The sequence below is a fragment of the Mya arenaria genome, chromosome 15, assembly GCF_026914265.1.
Source record: "Mya arenaria isolate MELC-2E11 chromosome 15, ASM2691426v1".
Lineage (NCBI taxonomy): Eukaryota > Metazoa > Mollusca > Bivalvia > Myida > Myidae > Mya > Mya arenaria.
In genome coordinates, this window is record NC_069136.1 from 42445500 (window position 1) to 42464595 (window position 19096).

Sequence of the window (19096 nt, forward strand, 5' to 3'; positions counted from 1 at the left end):
CCTATGATCTGACAACAACCAAGCGTGGTCTGGACGAGACTGATCTCTGACACTAAGTGGTGATTGATTGCTTTTGTATCATGAATTAAACTCTTAAACTTTGAAAATTGTTTTAAATCTAATATGATTCACATTTGTTTTCCTTACACATTCGGCGTTTCCAATTTGTGTTTAGTAAATGGTGAAAAGTGTTATTTTGTCATGTATTCATGCCCTGTTCAATTTAAAAGAATATTTGTGCTGTTTTTACTATTATTATATGAAAAACATTATTGAGAATGCTCATAAAATGTTTGCACTAAAACACGAGTAAATAATAAGCTATAAAATACTCTTGGATAAACTATTTCTCACCAGCCGGGAATAGAAAAGACAGCTACGTCATCAGCGATCATACTTTGCGTGAGAGGCTTCCCACAGGTAGCCGCATAGCAAACACTCTTTTCAAAAAGCAGGTACTTTAAAATTGAAATACCAATAAAGCTCCGAAGCATAAATGAAAGCGAAAATGTGTTTATTTCAGTTAGATCGTATTCTATTTTACTCGTGATCATAGAAAAACTGTATTTTCACTCGTGGGTGCGACACTAGTTAAAATATGTTATTCAATTACATTTGTGAATTAAATAACAAAAAAGGCATATATTAAACATAAAATCATTAAATATACTCTAACGACACCTACTTTCACTTTGTTTCTTCCGTTTACAAATCAAGTTTCTCTTTGGATCTTCCGGTTTGCAGGAAATATAAACATTGGTTTTCATTGTTGGATATTTTGATTTGCTGTTCTGTCGCGCTAATGAAATTGCTCGAGGAAAATATTTTCGCGGTTATTCATTCAATCTTTGTTGACTTTAAATAGTTCCAACATTAAAGTTCTGATTATAATAACGCCGATGTCCAGCTGATGGTGATTTCTACATGTATGTGTTAAATTATAAAATTGAAATGAGAATTATTTGTATTTAAATTTATGTCCGACTAAGTTATAGTAATGTAAACATGACTGTCAATTGACGTTGTTCAAGTTTAACTCTAATACTGTGAAAAAGTTTAAACACAAAACCCTGTTTAATATTTAGCTACATAAAGAGATGACGATAATTTACTGAAATCAACAAGTATCCTCTAATTATTGGTTGTTAGCTGTCTTAATATTTAGACAACGTTAAAACTCTTTTAACACATTTATGGACCATAATAAAATAACAAAACAAAGAGGAAGTGTTTTACCAGTACTTCCTTATAAGTATTGTTAGCATAGACGGGAACTTAAATATTAAGCAAATTAAAACCCGTTCATTTCACTTTTGGTAGATGTGTGCAATATTAATCAGTTTGTAAATGTAATAGAAACTAACAAGGCGGAAGATAATCATTATACAACTAAATCTTTTTATTTTTACAAAAGTAAAATCAAAATTAGAATAAAAGACCTTGTTTCAAATACCAGTCGTCTTAATGATCACTTGTAAAGTAAACAGCTATGCTATGATATTACACGGCAATTCAAACTTTGTTCATGTATTAACTGGTTTACACTATACCAAACAGTCACACATTTACAGCCTTTTGTGTGTCAGTGTGTGTATACCACGTGGTAAATTTCGTCATAATTGCTAACTCGAAAGGCAACATTTTACTTCGAATTTAGAATTAAAACAAGATAACTTCACTATTTCTTAACCATTTTAAATAAAACATAGCACAGTCTACGCCGCTTACGGAGCCCCGCCTTCGATCTTTTACCAGACCGGTTTCCAATATAATAGTTTGCCTGTGCTCCGTCAGACGGCCGTATTATGAAAAGGTTTGTTTTAAGAAACTAAACTCTCAATCAAAACAATGGTTAAAAACCGAATGCGAGGCTCCGTAAGCGCGTAGACTGCTCTATGTTTCATTTAGAATGGTGATGAAGTGGTGAAGTGTCTTCATTCACAGCGAATATTGCCTTCCGACGTAGCATTTATGACGCAATTTTTCACGTGATATACACACACTGCCTATGATATCTCATATCAACGAGCGATAACATCACTTTGTGATCATGAGTGACATAAACGAACACCGTTACGACACTTGCAAACGAGGCTCATGTGTGCCCCGAACAATGTGATTATATGAAGTTATAGTTGTCGGCTGTCTGAACATTCAACTAGAAAAATATTTATCATAACATTCTTGTTTCTTAAAATAAGCAGATGTCATGCATTGCCTAGTTATGTGATAGAAAATATTTTTATTTAACTTAAACACTAAATATTGTATTTGAAGATGATGCCCCCCGGTTCGAGACTATCGAATTGTTGGCAATGTTTGTTGGATAAAACGATAAAACTGTTGCGAATGCTTGTCCTTGATGGAGTGATTATTAAATTTTACACAAACGTCCAGGATTGAAAAGTGAAATAAAATATAGAAACTCACGGTTTAAGGTTATATATGCTTCGCCACACTGAACATTTAAAAGATTACAAACTTCATATAATCCACAAGGTATCAGGTAAAAGCACTTTCAATATGTTATACTATTCATTTGCAATCACTCTTGTGTCACGATTTCTGTTTCAGTATTTATAATATATACCACTTGGTCACCATAACCTCACAATACGAGAATTGTTATTGCTAGCTTCTCTTGTGTGTCGTATTGTCATTATCAGCGACTAAAGTACATGTTACCCATTTACCTTCCGTAACTCGTTCAAATCATTCAACTCATTTACAATGTACATACTTTACCAAATAAATGGATTATTGAAATACAAGCGTCTAAAGGGATACTAATATCGTTCATAAGAGGTTAAGCAGTTAATAAATCGCCCGTTAAATGGGCACAATATAGATGATGATGCTATTGTATTTTAATGCATAATTATGTTTATTTCATTTTACTTGAAAACACAAAAAAGCATTATGATTTGTGAACAGCTAAAAACGCCTCTATATTTTTGGCCATAGTTAAAAAGGCGCAAAAATCTCGCTTATATTTCTTTATGCAGAAAATCAATTCTATGCGTTTTCTATTAATGCTGTTCATTTCCGAAGTTCCTGGACCTCGCACTCGGAGGTAATAGTATATAAGATGCTTCACATGTGATGCAATAAAAAATCGACCGTAGACAATTTGTTTGTCAAAGCGGATCCAAACAACGGTGACAGAGTCGAGAGCATGTTTCATTGTGCGCATGATGGAGCAAGCCTTGCAATTTAGAATTCAGTCATGTTGGAAAATGAGACCATGTACTTTTAATATCACACGGGGAATAAACAGATGGTACGCTAGTTTAACAAGCTTATCGCAGCTAATTTATGTCTCATGAATTTGCATGGATTAACTGAAGTAAGAAAACAATTGTTTACCAGAAACGCGATATGAATAAATCACAAAGATTTGCATTAAAAGGAAATAAAGCATTTAATTGAAATAAAGAATGCTGGATGAAACCTGTTATTGATCCGATTACCAATCTCACAATTTCCAACACCGCCTGATGCCGTAAAACATGTGTGACACGGTTTATCTTGGTCTGTACAAACCGATGGTCGGATTGTTGTGGATATAATACCAGTAGAAATCGGCTTAGCTTCCATAAAAATAGTGTGGGAGTGTTGGATTTCATGTGTACTACTTTATTTACTAAAAAACTGAAATCGTTTTCATAAAAGGTTAAATTTCAGAAAAAAACAACGAACGCTACTTGATCGATCTTTTACCACCAATCATTCGAAATTTTCAAATGTCACCAAACAAAACCTTTCAATTATATATAAACATTGTATCATCGTAAATACCATAATGATTATTACATACAAATGTACTTAAGTGTGATATGACCAGTGACAGTTATTATTCAAACAATATCTTTGATATTTATATTCTGTGTCACCTTTGTTACAAACAATATAACGAACCACCACTAAACCACATATGCCGATAAGGCTAATTGTTATTATTGCCGTCCAAATATTATATGCGGCAATATCTGTTAAGAGTTTTAACAATGATATAAATAGTTAAATACTATGCATATAATTATATCAAAGGAACTTTGCATTCCCTGTCTATTTTATATGTCAGCTTTTCGTAGCCAAATGTCCAGACTTGTTAATTTCCACAATCTGATTCTTTTTGTACTAAATATCTCCTACATTTGTCAATGTCGACATGCCATTTGTATTTTCTATGACTCAGTTCTACCGTTTTTGTCATTTAAGAATTCACAATAGACATCGAGCGTTTTAGAACTTGATGAAGTAATTTAGTAAGTCAATCATGTATTTGTGTAATTGAACTATTGCAGACATTCCCAATCGTAAAATGAACGCTTGCAGACCTACAAGTCAACGTTTACAAAAGTCAATTGACAAGTTCAGATAAACAAGGATAGATGATTTCGCCAATACCTTATACGGTAAATGTCACAGAAAAGAACGAATATGAATGGGAGGAGATAAAGAACCGGAACTTCAACTCAAGATATTTCGAACTACTGCCAATACGAACCAGACCCCTCGGAGGGACACTTCGGACCATGATCTATAATTTTAGCTTAGGTCTAGTATGTATCCCCTTCGACTGAAAGGGAGACACAATTTTTTTGTCATAACGCTTCTTATTATTTTTATTATTTTTATTCAACCAAATTTACAGGATCTAGATATATATATATATATATATTCACACAAACATCCTCCAATTTTTTATTAAGCCATTACTTGGTTTTATTAACTGGGTTATTCAGATGCTGGCATATGTGCGCTAGCTAGTATAAAGCCATTCGGTTCAAACACTAACAAATCTATTACTTGGTTTTATTAACTGGGTTATTCAGATGTTGGCATATGTGCGCTAGCTAGTATAGAGCCATTCGGTTCAAACACTAACAAATCTATTACTTGGTTTTATTAACTGGGTTATTCAGAGGCTCGTATATGTGCGCTAGCCAGTATAGAGCCATTCGGTTCAAACACTAACAAATCTATTACTTGGTTTTATTAACTGGGTTATTCAGAGGCTCGTATATGTGCGCTAGCCAGTATAGAGCCATTCGGTTCAAACACTAACAAATCTATTACTTGGTTTTATTAACTGGGTTATTCAGAGGCTCGTATATGTGCGCTAGCCAGTATAGAGCCATTCGGTTCAAACACTAACAAATCTATTACTTGGTTTTATTAACTGGGTTATTCAGAGGCTCGTATATGTGCGCTAGCCAGTATAGAGCCATTCGGTTCAAACACTAACAAATCTATTACTTGGTTTTATTAACTGGGTTATTCAGAGGCTCGTATATGTGCGCTAGCTAGTATAGATCCATTCGGTCCAAAGTCATTATCTTCTTTTGGTTTAATAAACAATTTCGACATTTTAATGCTCGGCAAATGAATTTGGAGAGATAAAAGTTTAGTAAGGCCAAATTTAACATAACTATTTCCTAAACACACAATACAATCAACGTAAATTTAAAAAAAGGGTATTTCAAGAACCAAATAAGATCAATTTGACAATTTCCAGGCAATTATCAATCCCCGCAAACATTAGAATATAATACCTGAAACCCGAATTATCGTAGGTTTTGCAAACGAATACCGAGCCGTTTAGCCACCGGCGGAACGGCGTACCACGCGTGTGTCAAACGAACTGGCACAACTGAATGCAGCCTATACGGCCATATTCGGCAAGCTTGACGCGTACACACGTCGCATGTACCCCGTTTTACCACTGCTTCTTCCGAAACCAGAAATCAACCGCCTGTGGTGTTCTTACCCTTAAATATTCCAAATTAAAATACGAGTGATGGCGATCGTTCAGCGGGACCTAGCGGAACCTTTAATAGTTTCAGTAGTAGCTCGACATTTCGAAGACCATGGAGGCTTTTACTAGTCATCCCGGCTTCGGTGTCTTTTTCTGCGTATGCGTTGGCGTCCAATCAAAGTTTTAGTTGGCCTAGTTAGTCATATCTTCAATACCAGTAATCAGATTAGTTTCAGACTTTACACAGTTACGCAGGGCCATCATTTGCTAGATGACCATATGAGAATTTTCCAAGTTGGCCCTCGCTTGACTAAAGGCAAAATGTGTTCGGTTATAGTTTTAGGGCAAGTTATTTTAAAAAAGCATATCTCCTATACCGCTCAGTCATTTTTTTTGATACTTCACATAGTTGTTTATGACCATCAGAAAATAATGTTTCACAACTCAATATTATCCTAAATACAAAGTATGATTCTTGATTGACTTAGAAAGTTTGATTTAAGTATTATGGTGACTTTGGATATTCAATCTCCATTAAAGAATGTATCTTATACATATAAAGTCAAAAGCCCTGTCTGACTATTATCTGAATCCCGTTTAGTTCATTCAATTGTACCTACCACTGATAGGCACACATAACATCAAATATGCATTTTACTCTGATTTGAGGCCAAATGTATACTTTAAATAATTTTCTTTGACACTAATAACAAGTCTTACTGGTTACACCTTATCAACCAATATTGCGAATGCTTCTAGACTCTTAGACTTTCATTAATATCATCACAATTCAAACATTTCAAAAACTGTTAAACAAATTATCAAAATTATAATCAATTATGTTTCTTGTCTAAGACAAAACGACGTATAATCGAGCGGGCTGTCCTACGAAAGCTCTTCTTCTTCTTGTTTAAAGAAAATCGTTTCTATTTATCTACAGAATAATTTGGGCAATATTTTAAGACCGAACCTATATTATTCTGGCAGATTATTGATTTTGAAAAGCAACGCCAAACGTCGACAAACATTTCTTCAAACTACATCTCCTAATTACCCGTCCGGCAAATTCTTAACATACTTCACAGATGTGTTCCAGAACTTCAGCCACATGTCTAAGTGCATTTATTTTGTCAGAATTAAAATAAATCCAAATTACTCTTGGGCAGTTAAAGGCTCACCAACGATACTTTATTTATTCTAGAATCGAGATATCTATACAAAAAACAACAACAACACATACAAGCATTTAGAATAACACATTTTATAATGCGGTCTTCCGCAATCGCAAGTATGGAATGGTATACTCAACATATTCTTTTTCTTTTTGGAACCATTTCCAAGGGCCCGTTTATTGGTTAAATAATTATATATATATGGAAATATACATATTGCACAACAAAGGTTATGGATATCAAATCGGAGTACATTTAAGATAATTAACATTTGAACATTCAATAAGTATCAAAACTTTGTGTGTTTGTGTCTTGAAAAAAACAACATATTGTCGTTTATATTATTAAACATATATAACTATTCAAATCGATCGATTAAGGAAAAATTAACAGTAGCCAAAAAACAACAACAAAAAACAACCAATACCAACAACAAATACTCACTTTAGAAGGAAATCTATATTAACCCTTAAGTCCTAAATGGGTATGATTTCTGCTGAAATTATAGGAGTTCTCACGATGTCTACTTACCAAAGCGAAATAGAGACAATCGAAAAACTATTAAAGAAAACAAAACAACAGAAGAAAACAAAAAAAAAACATAACATAAAAACACACTTTTTTACTACAATCGTATCAATCAACATATTCTTAACGTTTGCTCTTATGCTTTCGCCCATTGAATCGGCGACCGGTTTTATTAATGTATAAAGCTTTTAACTGGTTTCATAAAAGTTTCAGCGGTTTGCGCCTATGCTTATATATGTCGATTTAGTGATTTGGTAAAGCGACATCATCAAAAATAATAACTTAACGGTCCAAAACTGAAATGATGTTACAGCAGATTTTGAACAATTCTAAACTACTCATATAGATGAATAGAATAGAAGTGAGTATTTGTAACAACTGTCGTATTGTATCAGGTTTTGTATGAAGCGACACGTGTTTAAAGGCCTCAAACAAAAACAAACTATCGTCAATTAACCATTGATAGCAATTATGCTAAAATAAAACTGAATAGTTTTAAGGAAAATATAATCTGAAAACAAAAGGCCAGAAAACCATATGACGTCAATTTTACAAATTTTCCAGGCATCAGCTATAAACAGCGCTGATAAAGGGATAATGTTATCTTCATGAAGCTATGGTCATCGTGTCAGCATGATAATACTAATGGATATTGTAAGCATCCCTCGTGTGTCGTGTTGTCATTATCTGAGAGCAACTTTCTTTTTGCTTTCCGCATATGAACCATTGAAATCATAAATCACAGCAATCATTTGTGCTTTGAATACGAGCTGTTAATGTAACACCAATGAATATTGGTTGCCAGCTGCTTTTAAATCGAACGAAATAATTCACATATAAGACCAATAGATTTTCGATAGAGTGAACAAAACAGAAACGGGCTGTTTTTACCCTGGCCTCATTATAGCAATTTAGACTTGAACTTTCCAAACGTTATCAGGAACGTAATTAAGGCTTTTTCATGTAAATGAAATCAAACCGTCATCAAAAGAGCTCTTTTTTCCCGTTAAACTCCTTCAAAATTGAAATTGAAAAGATGATAGAAATGTCAAACGCAGAGGAAACGAATCAGATCTTGAGGAGATTGGCCCATCTCCTGATATATATCTTTTGGTGCTCACTTGGTGAAACATATCACGATCTTGCACTGAAACAAACAATTATCCTCTTTATGTTGCTGAGATATATGTAATATATATAGTACGAGTTTTTCTTCAAAAGTGTCCTCTTACAGACGTAAGAAGCCGTTTCGTTAGGACGAACACCAATTGTGTCCGATGCGAGGCCGAGTATAAATTTGGTGTTCGTCCTAGTGAACCGGTTTCTTACGTCTGTAAGAGGACACTTTGGAAGAAAAAAAACGAGTAACTGTATCTGACTTATACGACGATAAGTGTATTGCATATACTAGTGAGCAAATGAATGCATTAATAAATAAATAAAGCAGATTTATAATATATTTTTTTCCGAAAGATAAACATTATATTATTATCATGGCCTTTCTAAATACATTGTATCGGCTAGTGGGATTTCTCGAAAATCTCATGCACGAGCCGCTTACAACCGTAAGAAGACACTTTGTCATTAGCTTTGATGGGGGTATAGTCGTATAACGATACTTGTTTAAACGATGTGAGCACGAATGTGATAAAATTACACCGTTACTCGTTCAAATCTTATAAAGCATATGCAAGGCTCACACGGTAAATTAATAGTTGTCAGCATCACCAGCATCGAACCTAAGTAACAAATATTAGGCAAATAATTCTGCAACGTGATCCTATTTAAAATTGTCAATGGACTATATGATATAAATATAAGAAGCGACCTAAACCAAGCTTAAGGTTCTTTTGATGACATTTTATTAAGGTACGATTGACAAGATTTGTTGGATAAATCTATATTGAAAATTGTGAATGCTTATCTTAGAAAAAATGATTACCTAAACTGCGCACAGATGTCCAATATTAACTATTGGTATGCAATATACATGTAGATTCAACCACACAGTTTGAAATTATATATGCCTCGTGACACAATTAAACGACGCGTACATTAAACTCTATGCAGAGTTGGCAACGTAAAATATCAAAGAACTTTTAATATGTTATAGGCACATGCACTCCCATTTATCACACAACATCAGCGTCAGTAAATATAATGATACGAGCTTATGACAATCATAAGCGTACAATTGGCTTATCATAATTGCTTTCCTTTCCTGGGTATGTTGTAGTTATCAGTGAACATCTGAAATACCTGTTCTCTATTACTCTTCTGTCACTTATCTAAAGCATTCAAGGCAAATACAATTAATAAATTATGCAATCTTTTTGCATGCTCATCGAGATGTTGTTAGTGGAAAAGTTCGAATATGTTAGTGATAATAGGGTTCAGTATAAAGTTAGTATCTAATACTTACTAAAATCAATAGGGTATCCAAAATGATTGTCGATAACAAAAATGACCGATAAGAGTGAAAAATGCATAGTTGCTTTATTAACGGGTCGGTCGAAAATAATTAGATACTTTACACAAATCAGTCGAAGTCAAACATCATCGGTGAACACGGAAGAAGCACTATAATAGCTGATTGAACGCCGGTCATAAGAGATATTGGAAGAAAAGATGTACTTATATGCAATTAAACAATGTTGATCATTATATATTCTCTCTGACTGATACTGCCTTCTACGCTATACACGATTCGGTTAAAATGTGAAACTGTGTTTGCAAAATATTAACCGTCTGCGTTGCACTAATGTTATCTTTATTAATTCGAGAAATGCCGATGTGTGTTCACAAGGCCACCATCTGCTTAAAATAACACGTAAAGAACATTTTTTTCTGTGCTTTTATTTATTTTTGTCCTAATCTGAATGACAGTGGAACTTAAGTGCAAATATATTGGTCGCCAGTAGTCTTAAAATGGAACCAAATTAAACATTTATCAAACCAGTTTTTTTTCTGCATTAAACAGGATTTGAACCGCGAACGAAGCTCATACAATACAGAATATTTCAGCCAGAAGCGCTATTGGGACTTTGGTATTTTCCAACTTTTTACATTGTTGCCAATATATTTAAAAAAACCCTCTTAAGCACCCAAAACTCTGTTTTTATTTCAGTGAAATCCTGAAATAAATTGTTAAGGACATTGAAAATATGATAGAAATGTAAATTCATAACTATGTTCATAAAGTTAGCATGCATATAATCGGGATAGATATTAAAGATATCTTGTTGAATTTAATCTCAAGATTTATTATAACGACGCACAAAAAGTATAACTAATAGTGAATATGCTTTCTTTCATTCATATGGGTGAACGAGTGAAAACTAATGGTGATTGGAGTAAAATTATATCTTTTGATCATTTTCACTCTTGAGAATTCTATTCTTAACTTATATTTGGTAAGCTTTGAGTTAAAACTGACCTTAAAAGATTGCATTTTTAATGTATTTCAATGGAAAAGTAATTTTGGTTAAAAAATCAAAAAAATCTTATTTTCTAATTTCTAATAGCCACCCTACCTAACTGTTGCTTATTTCCTTTTGCAAACTTCGATTCTGGTTTAAAATGCATATACAAGACATCTTGTTAAAATTAGATTAGATCAAGATTTATTTTAACGACTCAGTGAGTATGTTTCTGTCATGCATACGGGTAAACGAGTGGAAACTATAAGTGAATGGAGATAAATAATATTGTTTGATTGTTTCCACCCTGGCTTGAGAAGAACTATTTCTTACAAATATTTGGTGAAGTTAAAACTAATCTTAATGTATTGCAAATTTCTTTTGAATGTGTTTCAATATTGTTTTGGTTAAATTGATAACAAAAAGTCTTATTTTTAAATTCTAATAGCCACCCTACCTTACTGTTGCTTAGTTCCTTTTGCAATCATCGATTCCTGTTTTTCTCCGGGGCTGTGATGGTTTTGACGTGCATTCTTGATAGTGATAATGCAGAGGCACTGTATATATCAAGGAAGCTAATTCAGTAATCCATTCAGCTGCATCTTGATGAAAAATGGTCATGTTTTCTCCATTTAGCGTAATTCAGCACTTGTTCTCACTTTACTGTTGAGCTAAACGTTGCGAATACTTTTTAAAAGCTGTGTTTGTTATATTCCTAAACACAAGCTGAATGATCTTAATCATTATGCTAAAACTATTAGCATAAGGCCATACAAAATCGTTTCTATGTTAAATTTCAACCGTTATCCTAGTTATCCTGAACGGACCCCCGAAAAAACTATGTAGAATATAGACACCAGAGCCTTATAAATCCATCCGATCGGAAGATAGATTACAATAGCAATTTGAATTCAAATTAAACTTGTATTGAAGTGTGTTGATGATGGGATTCCACTGAATGCATCATTTTCTGACGGCAAATGCCAAGAATACTAAAGTTTGAAGCATGATGTTTACACGTGTGTTCTCAAGTCTAAGGAAAAGCATATTATTATTTTTGCGGCAGGATCGTTGATCATATCAAATGTGTTTTTGTTTTATCGAGAAACCCTATCCGTCCGCGGGAGCTTAACATAGAACCGATTTGGAAGGGCCTAAGCGTCGTTTTAAAATAAAACCCATTTGTACCGTGAACTCCTCTCATATGAAATCCACAGTCACTTAATCAATGACTTATTGTAATACGAGGAAAGTATCTTTAAGTTTTAAAAATGAAGCTATGGATGTTTTCTTTTGTATAAAAGAACGTTTTAGATATGTATTTTTTAACTGAATCAAAACTAAAATGTTTCTGTAATATGTTTAATGTGTTTCAACGCCACCAACGGTGACATATATTTGTTTTTAATTGCATTTTTTTAAAGAATAAAAAGGTTTGATCCGTAAATTTTGAGAATTTAATGAATTGAAATTGGAAACATGATTACGAACATTTCCAACGAAGACTGGAGTTTATGTGAAGTTATATGATCACACAGAAGCTTAAATAAAATTCACTTTACTCTAGGACAGTTGAAACCGCAAATACACAGAATCAATAAAAACAACTTGCACGATTCCAAGACTAAAGACATTGAAACTTAATTAAACCTCGAGCTAACGTCTCGAATCAAAATGATATTTCGTGAAGAGTTAACATAATCCTGTTCAAGGACGAATTTTCCCTACCGTTATTCGTAAAAGCCATACAAAAACATTCAAATGGCAGCGTCGCGTGTTTTATTTTTACTTTGGTTTTCAGCAGTCTTAACACTTAACCAAAGTGGACTATTTATCAAACCAAATGGATTTTCTGCAGAAAAGACCAATCCAAAAATGTCATTTCAGCCTGAAATTCCCATGTGACAAAAGAACTATCATTAATAAATTAGGTAAAAAAAACAAGACCTACTTCATAAAGTCTAACAATATAATCACCCTGTCCAATATCTATTGTGATGAAATTGTAAATATGACATAAATGTCAATCACAGCGGAAAACAATCATCAGGGACCTTCGGGATATTAATCCATTCATTATCAGTCTTGTCTCGTTCAGCTAAAGATGAAACTTTGCAAAAAGATGTCTATTAAAATAGAAAAATAAACCAGATACAAAAAGTTTTCTCTCTCAGTTGGAAACGGATCGTTGCGTTAAAGCTAAATAGAATACCTTCAATGACATTTAAAGGGACTCACTCACAAACCATACAATCCGTGCCGAAACAGCGTCATAAAACGGCATCACGCGAAAATACAACCTATTAGTATGCCGTGAGATTGTGTGCAGAAACGATGTTTGATCTCAAATCGAAAACCAATTCTAGTTCTGATCCGTAAATCATTTATGTTTTCCATTATTTTTTACCATCTTTTTTATTGAAATACAAACCGTCAGAGTATTTTCCTTGTGATGTCTTTGTAGTACGGAATTGAAATTTGTTCTTCGTTTGATGCATGCAAATTCCGACGATATACTAAAGGCACGATCTATATTCCAGTTAGCATGACACACGTTCATGCTCCATATGATGTGAAACGGATCAATTTTGAGGGATGGATAGCAAAATGTTCTTAGTGTATTTAAATGTAAGAAGGCGGTAAAACCACTCCTTGCGCAACTTGGAATACGTTTGCATTCCATGATCTACTCCGTCGGACAAAAAGTGAAATGCAAATAAAAATGTCTCAACTGTCTGGAACCATTTGGTCAGTTTTACAAAGCCCTGTCTCAGCCTATTCATATTTGCATCACAGGAATAGAGGATTATCTTCTTACCACAGACATACGACAATTAAACTGCATTATAACTTCAAACAATCCGACAAGGATATAAATGGCTTTATTCTGGTCCCAGGGGCCGTCATATAAAATATCCTACTCGTGCAAAGAGCGAATGAAAATAAAAAGAATCTTTTCAATAAAGTGAATGTAAAGAAAGCTGTCTCCTTTTTATATATGTTTAGGCGTGTTTTCTCGTCCCGTTAATCGCGTAATCCACTTACACCTGATTGCAATGTACAGGATATTTGGACATTGGATTTAACTAATTTAAAACTGCAAACACCTTGAAATAAAGAAGTGTAATTTTGGTCTAAGAACAGGCAAAATAAAGTTAACGGACGTGTCGAAAATTATAAAAAAAATAAATTACCTAGAATCATCGATAAATTATTAACATTAAAGTCAAACAGATGCCAGTAGGTAAATTGATGTAAACCCTCAATTAGGCTGAAAATGACATATAAACAGACTCCGAGCACCAATATCTGTATCCGTCTCGACGTGTTTTTTCGCCCTGTGTCTATTGCATCACCAGTATATCAGACAATCCAGTTACCAACCATTGTTAGGTCCATGGTTGCATTTGCAAACAGTTGTACATAGCTGACATGAACTGGGATGCTTTCAAAATCGTTTCTTAAACAAAGGTATTATCTCCCTATACCCAACCATTGCCACTCTTTTTTCAGAGACCAAATACCATACGAGCCAATCTGCGTCATTCGCCGGCAACACTGAGGTTCACCAATACAATATTGATCTCAGATCGTAACGAATATTAGATCTAATCTGTTACTTATTCATTATTTCATCGATTGGTTTACCATATTCATATATGAATATTGATGATGTGAGTATTTTCTTTAAAATGCATTTCCATTACCGAATTAAATCTGTTTCATCGTCTAATGCTTTTAATTCTAACGACATAGAATGGCAGCACCAATATTCTAGTGAGCACGCCATACGTCTTTTGCCTTATAAATCTTTTATGAGGTTAAGGTAACGTTTTCGAGCTTTGAAAAGTTAAGGTTTACAAATTAAATATAGAATAAACACGGACAGGGCCTTTACGTATTCACCCCTTCCCAAACTTGTAATGCAGTTTGAATTCCAAGATCATCTTTCGCTACTGCATAATAAATACAACGTCTCGAAGCTAAAGTGAAAATAGTTTGTCTTAGAGAATGTTAAATAGTCATAGACAATTAAATCTAAATAAAAAAGACTCACGAACTAAAACGGCAAGCTTCCAGGAAAGGGGCATTATAACGAAAGTTAAGCAAGCGTAAATGTCTAGAATTAAAGCGATGTTATTTGTTTGTGTTTTTTTTTGTTTTTGTGTTTTATGTCTTTGGCGTTTATTCTTTGCCATTAAACGGGGTTTATGTTTAGACCTTTGGCTACTGGGCTTGTTTTGTAGTTTTTCACATCAATATTTACAAGCAAAAATCAAAACGGATTGCAAGTGTCAGTAAAAAGTCTGCCAATCTTGAATTAAATTATTATTTTACACTTCTTTATTACTTAGACGAACTTGTTACAATGCATCGAGATTGATTGGGGGCAACATAGTTCATAAACATTTCAAAGTTTGAATAACAGAACATATACAACCACCCTTGACTTGAAAGCATAATGAAAGAACAATATCAATAATATAAAAGACTGCACCAATGTACCTGATTCTGTTTGCGTCAAACCATTTCATGAACACTCTGAACGTTAAATTTACATAGTCGCATGAACATTTTTCGACTCACGTATTACTAAACAATTTAAGTCGCTATTGCAATGTAAAACACTATTGTAACTTGTACCATACTTCAACTATCAGAGAGCATTATAGTTAGTCCTACTTTCTTGGTAAAATTATGATATTCACTACTGTAATTTGTTAAAACCATACAAAAATTATTCAAATTGTACCATCACCTGCTCATAGACATCGTATGTGCTTTGAACACGAGTACTTGATTCAAACATATTGGTTCTTAACAGTCTTACAATTGATCTAAAATGAATCATATGTCAAAACTGTGTTTTTTTCTGCAGAACATACCAGATTAAATTCATATTACAACCTGGCATTCTTCAAATTAAATTCGGAAATAAATATATGACCCTATTAATATTTATGACAAAACCTAATACCTTACTTTCTGATCCGATAAATCTTCTCCGCTATGAATTGTTATAAAATGGTAAATATAAACGATATGTCAAACACAGAGGAAAGCAATCAATATGGACCTTGAGAATCTTGAACCGTTTTGAATAAAACATATCTTGTCTACTAGACGATTGCTCTGTTTGTGCTAAATGACAAACATATTTTGGTGAATCCCCCAGATCCATTGGAACAAAGAAATATATCCAAATATATATCTATATAATTCGTCGGGAAATTTATTCTGATTTATTTATAAATACCATGGAAAAATTGACTGAAAAAATGTCGATTAAATGAATATGTATGATGCAGGAGAGATAGCTCTTCTTCTAATCAAATTCGGATCTTACAACTAAATATTCTTCACTGACATTGATGTGTGAGTAGCCCCCATAACCGAGGGGTCTTGACTGCTTCGAAATTATTGGATTGAATTGAAAAGACGGACCCGTTTTAATTCCGGATTTCGCCAGTAAAGTTCTACGGGAAAGTATGTATACGAGATTTTCTAGCGAAATCACCTACGGTACACAATAAAGCTTATCGGGGGTATCCGAAGATGAGAGTTTATGTGAAGTTAATTGGTCACAGAAAGTATTTGAGCACCGTTAAAACCGACAATACACAGAATTAATAAAAACTAACTGGCAAGGCTCCATAAAGGAGACATTTAAGCTAAATTAAACCTCGTGCACATTACTTGAATCAAAGTGTTATTTCTTGGACAGTTGACATAATAAATCATTTCTCGTATTGAATAGCATACACCCAACCGTTTTTTTTTAATTCGAAACAGAAACAAATTGTGTTCAACATGATTGCCACGCATGATTCAGTTATTAATATAAAGTAACATATACTTAAATATATGTTTTGCACTGTATCGGGTTTAGTTTGCAGCGACAATTTCATGAACATTCACAACGTTTAATAGCATAACACAAACACCAACCTTAAATTTCTAGGCACAGCCTCATAACATGTTCAATAATAGGAACAGCAACACTGTTCCGGGTTCTGTATGCGGCGAAACATTTTAAGAACAATTTCAAAACATAGTGAGCAACGTTTAATCTTAAACATTCTTGCATTATATGTATTGTTATAAAAGCATCTACTCATATCAAAGTGCAATATTTGAAACACATATGATAACACAAATGTAGTATAAAAGTTGCCATGACAATGTGTTAAGACTAGGATTGTGATATTTTCACTTGTTTCATATTGAAATTTTCATCAACCATTATATTTAGGCATATTTTCCTGTTCCAGGGTGAATTTCCCCTACCGTTATTCGAAAAAGCCATACAAAAAAATCAAATGGCAGCATCGCGTGTTTTTTTTATTTTGGTTGTCAGTAGTCTTAACATTTAACCAGAACGAAATATTTATGAAATCCAATTTGATTTTTCTACAGAAAAACACTAGTCCAAAAGAGTTATTTCAGCCTGAAATTCTCCAAACATGTGTCAAAACCCATTATATTTAAATCAGGAATAGAAATAAGACCCTAGATCAATGAAAAAAGTCTAACAATATACTCACCCAGTGCAAGTTCTATTGTTTTGAGATTGTAAATATGACATGTTATGTCAGACATGGCGTAATATATCATAAAGGACCTTGAGGGCATTGATCCGTTTATTATAAGCTTTGTCTTGTTCAGATGACTTTTAAACAAAGGATTTCCTTTATAAACACAACATTAATCCAGATACTAAAAAGCTTTCTCTGTAAGTTGAAGACGGTTCGTTGCGGTTATTTTAAGTAGAACACCGTCAACGATACCCACAATACAATCCGCGCCAAGACCGCCAAGACTAGGGCATCACGCGGGGATACCAACTGTTATAGAGCCGTCAGATTGTGTGCAGAAACGATGCAATATCGATCTCAAATTGACAACCAATATATGATTTGATCTGAAATTCATTTTTTCCATTACTGTACATATCATTTTTTTTATTTCAAAACAAACCGTAAAAGCATTTTCCTTGCAATGTCTTTGCATTACGGAATTAAAATTTGTGCTTCGTTTGATTCATGCATTTTCTGACGACAATCTATAATCTATTTATCAAGCCAACCGTTTATACTCTGTATCATGTTGAAGAGAAATATTTTGAGGGATTGAAGGTAACATGTGGATATAGATGTAAGAATTAAGTAAAACCTGTCTGCATCTACACCTTGGGTACTTTTGGAATCGTTTGCATTTCATAATACATTCTGGCAGACAAAAAGTTAAATGCAAATAAAAATGCCTCAATTGTCTGAAACCGTTTTGTCAGTTTCATCAAGCCCTGTCTCTGGCCGATTTATATTTAAATTCACAAGTTTAAGGCATTATCAGTTTACCACAGACATACGACAATTAAACTGCATTATTACTTCAAATACTCAAGCACCATTACAAGTGACTTTATTCTGGTCTCAGAGACTGTACAAAAGTAAACTTACACATGCAAAGTTGCGCTTAAGATAAAAAATATTTTTTAAATAAATTATCAGGGTTCCAATGGACGTGGGGACAATAAAAACCTTAAAATTCTCATAATCATAAATAAATTGCTGGTTCCAAAATGGAGACATAAAGCTTACGGAAAGGCCTTGAATAACTTTGTCTCACACACTGCCACTTTATACCCTTTCAAATATCAAACAATTTGGGAAACAATATAATAACCGATATAATTTCATACCTTTTTACCCCTTATTGTATAATATTATTTGTCATTGTGTAACTTTGCTTAATTATGAATGCAAAAAATGACTTAATCAGTCGGAGACCTATAAATAAAACATCGGTCACCAATGTGTGTATCCGCCTTAACATTGTTTTTTGCGCTTCTTCCGGGGTCTTGTTCAATTACATCGCAAGTATATCAAGCAATGCAATTACCAACATTTTGGTGTCCAAGATTGCAAAATATTGAATATTTGCTCTCCACCTGGAGAATAAAAGATATCTATCTATCTATTCAAACTGTAAAATCTTGTATATTCAGGAAAATCAATTAGGTCGTTAAAAGTGTGAAATTAAAGCCAAATAACGCGTGGAAGGCTCAAACTAAAATAATACAGAACCAACCAGATACAGTACAACGGTGAAGAATTTAGCCGATAAAAACAAAATTAAAACCCGTTGAAACGTCCAAAAAACAAGTTCCGGACTCCTCCGTTTTAAGTGTGGAATGATTCACACCAAGTTTCAAA